Source organism: Triticum dicoccoides, chromosome 7B (assembly GCF_002162155.2).
Source record: "Triticum dicoccoides isolate Atlit2015 ecotype Zavitan chromosome 7B, WEW_v2.0, whole genome shotgun sequence".
NCBI classification, from domain to species: domain Eukaryota; kingdom Viridiplantae; phylum Streptophyta; class Magnoliopsida; order Poales; family Poaceae; genus Triticum; species Triticum dicoccoides.
In genome coordinates, this window is record NC_041393.1 from 251,112,635 (window position 1) to 251,120,154 (window position 7,520).

The window sequence follows — 7,520 nt, forward strand, 5'->3', positions numbered from 1 at the left end:
TAGAAGCAGCTTTGTTGCCTTTCCTTGCTCTCTTCCTATGCTTCTTTGCTACTGGAAGGACGTGTATAATACGTTCAGCCTCCGGCAATTCAGGCACCGACTCATGACGCTCAAACCCTGAGTACTCATAATGCTGAGCCATCAATCCTTCGTCGTCATAGGCGCCAGTATTGAGATATTGTAGAGTGTCACTGTCATCCTCATTGATGGCATCAATATCATGCATTGCTTCTTCGACGGCGGCGACATCATCCGTGACTAATGGAGCCTCTTCCTCACCCCGTCCGCTATCACCCGGCACAACAGGCGACGCTAATTGGGTAGGTGGGGTGTTGATGTTCATACCTTGCTGGGGCTGCGTGGTCGTGGGTGTGCTCCCGACCGCCTCTAGACGAAGCAGACTCTTTGGCCACAACAAGACCCACCTCTTGCAATCTCCAAGCCACCGCGGGGTCTCATCGTCATCTCCCCCTAGTACCGGAGGAGTCAAATTCTCGTGGCCCAGTTTGACACTGGCCACGGAAACCTTGAAGATGTCAGGGGGGATTGGCCGGCTGTGGAACAATTGTTCCTTCGGCTTCACTATCGTTGCCTTCCGCATGTCCACCTTCTGGACGCTAATGGTGTACAATATGGTTCACGGGGTTACATCGGCCTGCAAAGACATGTTTGCGACGTGAGACATCCAAAAGGCAACGGGAACGAGAGATTATACATTTATTGAAGAGGGTCGTGTGACAGGTACCGTGAGGGCGTCGAGCTCAGACAAAGACGAAGCACCGTCGAGCACGTCCAAGACGGAGGATGTGCTGCTATGAGCAGGTGCGGGAGCCAGTGCAGGAGCTGGTGCGGGAGCAGGTGCTGGTGCAACGCTAGTCGAGATGCTCCCGAAGAAGTTGGAAAGGGGAAAGTCCGCTGCATCTTTATTTGGATTTTGCCTACTCCAATTGACGATAGCCGAAATCAACACACCATACGAAGCTGCCATTTCCTCTTTTGTGGCAGCTACCGTTGCTTTGACTGTCTCGGTTGATTTCTTATCAACCACAATCGCAACCTTCTTGTCGATGTTTTCTTCATTTAACATCCGTCTTTCCTTTCTCTCCTCCGTGGTCTCACGGTAGTACTTCTTCCACGTGGCACCATCTCCGATGTCGTGCATGCACCCATACAACGGCCAAGTGTCACTGGGAGTCCTTTCAATATGTTCAAGGCCCGGTTGAATGGGTTGTCCCATTTGGGCCTCGCCAACGCCTTAGACGGTGAGTCGCTTTCGGCCGCGATCCTATGCTGCTCTCTCTGCAAAAGGAACAAGGATCGTTTACAAATATGACTAAACATGCAGTCAAATTGATCAGAAGATAAAATTAGGGGGTAAATTAAAAATTACCAGCAGTCTCATGAACTCCATCGGGATCGCGTCCGTCTCGAAAACCTTCTTGATTGGGTCCCAATGGTACCGGGCCCTGAGGACGTCACGCTCTTGTGGGACGGTGAACTCCACCAAGGGGTCTGGGATGCCCAGACTTTCGCGTTCCGCGTCCTCTTTGGCACATATGGACCTCTTCCCCGCGTAACCACGGCTTTCGAGGTGGTGGCCCCCCATGTTCCTCTTTGGAAGCCCCTTCATGTACTCCGACTTTTTTTGGCAGCTTCCAAAACGGAAACGCAAGCCGCCTTGAATATTTCAAACTACTCTTCCTTAATTGTCGGATTATCCTTTGCAATGTAGGAGTAGGGTTCCTTTTGTCGATGATCCTTGCTTTCACCCTTACTTTCCTCACGGACAACGTGCCGCTAAACTTGCCCATGGCGCGTCTGTTTATCTTCTTCGTTGCCGGGTCTTTATCTAGATTTTTATATTTGATTTCATCCCGGACCGGGAACAAGAACACCTGGTGCAGCTTCGTTAGGAGGGACTACTTCATATCTGGTATCTTCCTTAGTTTCACATCGTTGATGGTGGTGGTTGTCCGTAGGATGCAGCTTATTTGATTGCTGTAGCATGCGTGCACTTCCGCAGGCTCTTTTGGCTCAAAATTGCAGTCGTCCACCTCCGTGACCACCAGTCTAGTAGTGATGAGCTGGTTTGGGCATCGTTGCCTCTTTGGTTTCGGTTCTATACCGGCTTTGCCGGTCTCGGTGCCGGTCTCGGCGCTGGTGTCAGTCTCAGCGCCGGTCTCGGCACCAGTCTCGATGTCGGTCTCAGTCTCAGATGTGACAGGTGGGCCCTACAACAACCGTTGCTCATCAAGAAGGTTCAAATAGGCACCTGCCGCCACGTAGACATTGGAATCACCAGAACCCTGTCCTTCATCGTTGCTAGCCATGTTTCCTATGACTAAATCTAGTCAATTAATTCTAGACCTAATAAAATGAATAATGACATAAAAAGGCCAATGTTTTGCAGGAATGTTGATTCATTCCCGTTGCAGCAAATCCCAGGCACTCGATATGTCCTAGTTTGTAGCACAAGTCCTGACGAAATTCACGGAAAATTTCAGCATCACCTTTGCTACAAACTGGACAAATAGAGTGCCTAAAATTTGCCAGAACGGAAATGAATCAACATTCCAGCAAAACATAGGCCACTCAGAATCATTCCTTGCAAACAACAAAAGGCCACTTCGGCACAGTCGAACCACGTTAATGCTGCATATAACAGGACCACTTAAGAACATGTACATGAGCAACTACAACAGTAGATAAACATAAGCAAACACTATTGAGGAATTTGCATATAACATGACCACTTCAAATTTGCATCTCCTAGTGTTTGACACTTCAAGAAAATCTACACAAATCTCATGCTCTCTCAAACTCAATTCAAAAACCAAATATAGATGGATGAACCCTAAAAACCTAGAAGCTTTACATATTCTGGTCCTAATAAAAATTATGAACCATAGAACTCAATTTCTGTCCTAATAAAAATTATGAACCCTAGAACTCAAATTTTATGTCCTAATAAAAATTCACTAAAAATTAAGAACCTACTGGACTTCCAGCACTAATAGAAATTTATAGTTTTATATTGTTTTTTCTCTAAACTAAATCCTACTACCCTAGTTAACATCTAGTTAAACCTGACTCTCCTAACATTTGTAATTAAACCCTACAGCCCTAACCCTACTACCCTAGTTAAGCATATACAATTTTTTCCTAAAAATTATATTTTTTTTAACTACTGAACTAAATTTTACTCTAAACTAAACCCTACTGCCCTAACTAACATCTAGTTAAACAAACTCAATTCAAAAGCTAAACCTTACTGAACTAATTAACATCTAAATTATCTACTACTTAACATCTATTATTACTCTAACTAAAAATCTTTCTACTATTAACCCTACTGCCCTAGTTAACTAGTACCACCACTACTACTGATTAACATCTACTACTACTACTACTACTAAAAAACATTATCTATGAACCCTACTACTATTTAACATCTACTACTACTAAAAAACATGGCAGGAAGAACAGGCAGAGAGAGAGGAGGGTTGGGGGGCTTACAGAGAGGGGAGAGACGGTGGCGGGGAGGTGCTAGGCGACGGAGGCAGAGCAGCGAGGGCGCGCGGTTCCGTCGGCAGCGATGGAGGCAGTGGCGATGACGGAGGCAGGGACGGCAAGGAGCGGACGAGGGAAGCAGTGGCGGCGAGGGAGGCAGGGGTAGCGAGGGCGCACGACTCCGGTGGCAGTGATGGTGCGTGGCTCCGGTGGGGCAGGGCCGGCGAGAGAACGACGGCGGCAAGGGAGCAGGGTGGCGAGGTAGAGGCGCCGGCGGAGGAGATCAATGGGGAATTGGGGGAAAGGACTTAGCAAAATTTTGAGCCCGCGCGGGGTTAAGTCAAAATAGCAGTAGTGCTGGTAAGCAAAAAGCATTATAGCTAAGTTAGCTATAGTGCTTTCTATGAAAACGCGCTACTACTATAGGAAGTAGTTATTTATTTTCCTTTTTCTTTTCTTTTTATCTAAGGAATGTAGCTATAGCGCGAGCTTATAAAACGCGCTACTGCTACAGTAACTACAACGCTTTGTGGCAACAAGCGCTACTGCTATGCTTTTCTCCTTTATTTTTCTTTTTCTTTTGTTTACCTTTATATTTTCCTTTTCATTTCTTCTTTTTCTACTTCTTTCATTTTCATTTACTTTTCTACTTCTTTTCCATTTTATTGTATTTTTTAGCAGTAGCTCTATACAGGAAACGCACTACTACAAGGCACTTAGCGATAGCGTGCTTTTTGCAGCCTCGCTACAACTATTCCTAGCCTACTGGCAACAGTGTGGGAATTATAGTAGTAGCGCTTTTACATGCAGACGCGCTACTGCTACAACCATAGCTGTAGCGCACTTTATTGACACGAGCTACTACTAAGTAGCTGTAGCGCTCTGTTCTAACCAGCGCTACTGCTATACCTCTGTGTATAAGGTTTTCCCTAGTAGTGGACGAACCATCAGGCGGGCCAGTTCGATGACCACAATGTCGTCGCCATTTCCATCGTGGACCTCACGTCCACTAGTGACGGATAGGTGGCAGACTTCGAGGATGAGTAGGGCACAGGTGGCAGCAGGGCATTGTGTCCCATGTGGGTCGGTCCGTCTCTCATGTTCTACTCTTTCTCGCCGGAGACCGCACCTTCAATTCACGTGTCTTACCGCCTCCGTTCATGGAGATGGCAGATGGAGGACGTTGTCGCCGATGCGGAATAGAAAGGAAGTGGACGCCAGCCAGCCGCCGTCGTAGGATGGGTTTAGGGTAGGGTTTCTTTTTTTGTTCTAAATGTTCGAAATGTAATGAAAATCCGGTGTGTTCGCATGAATCTCATTAGGTTTATACGAAAATCCGCTGTGTTTGCACCAATTCCATCTGGTTTGTTAAAAAAAGTGTTTGAAATGTATGTGGGCAGCGTGCATTGGATAGTTGTCTCCTGCATCCGTGTCCGCAGACTAGTACCCCCTGTCCGCGGATGGATGCGGGGGGAAATTTGCGGGTCGCCGTTGGAGATGCCCTAACATAGCTAATAACATGCATGTCACATAAGCAAAAAAAAGGTGGTGTGGCAAGTAATTCAGGAGGAGAGAGACAAATAGAGTAACATAATATATTACCATCACATAGCGCTTCCCATTGCAAAATGACTATACAAAGTAATAAGTGAAGGTCTTTGTATTATCACACCTATGACACTACTACCTCCATCCCAGTTTATTGGTCCCTTTGTAATTTGTGTCAAATTTTGACCAAATATTTAACTAACAAAATATCAATGCATGTCCACAAAAATTATATCGTTGGATTTGTATTTGAACATAGTTTTCAATTATACAATTTTTATGACATGCATGAACATTTTGTTAGTTAAAAATATGGTCAAAATTTGACACAAAATACAATGGGGAAATAAACCAGGACGAAGGTAGTATACTCCCTTAGTCTGGGTGCATTAGGCATCTTAGAAGGTGCACCGTAACCTAGGTCTGAAGAGATTGGGCTAGTAAAAGAATTGAATCGCGGATGAAGCCAATCACATCAATTTTTTTTCTCAACTAAAAACGTGCTATTAATTAGAAGACCTCTTCAAATCCAAATAGCGTGCCACAAAAATTGCATGCATTGGTCCTCCAATTAATAGTTGAAGTCTAATTAATATGCATGCAACTAGTACTGTTTAGTGCCTTAGCGTTTTGGAATTATTTGATTTTTGTTAGATGCCTAATGCATCAAGACGGAGGGAGTACTCTAATTTAAATAGACTAGTAACATCTTTTTTTGAGAATCACCGAGGGAGGAGTCCCTCCACCTGAATATATTACTCAAAGTGGCCGTTATGCCAGGAGAGTGGTCCAGTTTATAAAGGAAACCAGATCGAAAACCTGAACAAATTGACCCGTTTATAGGAAAACCAGGCCGAAAACCATACAAGTAACATGGTTACAAGAAAGGAGAAGAACAAGACACTCAACATAAGGCGGGACATACCTAGCAGACTAAGAGGACCATCACCACGAAAGACACAAGTAGTTGTGGGGTATCATCGAGGGATCACAATACCAAGACTTGCGAGCAACTTAACGCACTGCATCGGCATGCATACCAAACCCACAGCGCAACACAGAAGCACCACAATTAATGAGTGCCAAACATGAACCTTGACTGGAGCTCCGCTAGTGAATTTGGGACGATTAGCGGGATGGGGAGGCTTCTTGCGCGTCATTGAGCAAAGAAGAACCGAGACAACACCAAGAGCACAAAGCTCACCGCAACAAAACAGCAGCCATGGGAGGATCTTGATCTTTCATAGCAACAGGGATGACACAAAGGCACCGCCGCCGAACCCCTACAGAACACCACCATCAATCACACACTAGTCACTCCTGCTGATCCCTGCTCCAAAATGATGCCCCCAAGAGGGACACGACGCAAGTTGTCGCCATCATCCGATCCGCCAGAGCATGGATCTAAGGTTTCCATGGAGCTAGGGACGGTAAGGGAGAGGAGCGCATCACCACAACAGCACCTTCAAGAAGGCAGCGACGCCCACAGACGCCGTCGCTGCTGGCTCCGACCATAGCCAGAGACAGACTTTCGCCGGCATCGTCTCCCACACCACTGACCAAACCAGCCAGTCCACCACATCCACCATCCGCCAACCTCCACCCTCCTGCCATGCGTCGTACTCCCGACAGTGAGCCGCCACCACGCCGCCGGGCAGCAACCACCACATCGCCTCATGCTCGCCATGGCCGACCCGAGCCAGCATGGACGCAAGATCTGGGCGGTCCTGGGCCAGGTGCCTCGACACAACTAGAAGAGACCGCTAGAGCCAATAGCAGTCGAGCGGCAATCCTCACCACCGCCCACCGCCAGTACATCTCCACCACCACCACTCACCGCAACCCACCTCGTCCAAGCACTCAGGAGAGAACCGCCACCCCGTTCCTAAACAGCCACCACCACCTCGTCTTGACATTCACAGACAAGCAGAGCCGCCAGAGACAGCAAGATCTGGGTGGAACTAGGCATGTAGCCCCGAGACCATCGGGCAGCAGAACCTTCATCGGCTGACACCCCATGCCGCACGAGAAACTGAAGGAGCCGTGACCAGCCCACTGCGCACCTTGGGCCAGGCCCCCGTCCAGATCCGATGCAGAGGAGAGCATGCAGTCGTCGTGACCGACCCGAGCCGCCCCGCACTCCATGCACGCACTGCACCTCCAGGCCGCCCACCTCCGCAGCCAACACCCCCGCCAAGCCGCCGCCGAGCACCCACAGCATGCGCGGAGAAGCGCCGTGGCGGCCGCCAGAACACGCAGCCCGGGTCGCCAGATCCCCGCCGCCGCTGGATCCGTAGGGGCTTTGCCCGGAGGAGTCCGTCTGCCGGTGGCAAGGGGAGGGGAAGCTGGAAAGAGGGGGCCTGCTGCGGCGGGAGGAGCGGCGCCGCCCGAGTCGCCCTGGGGGAGGACGACGCAGGGGCCAGAGGGGGCAATAGACTAATAACATATGCATGAATTGGGCA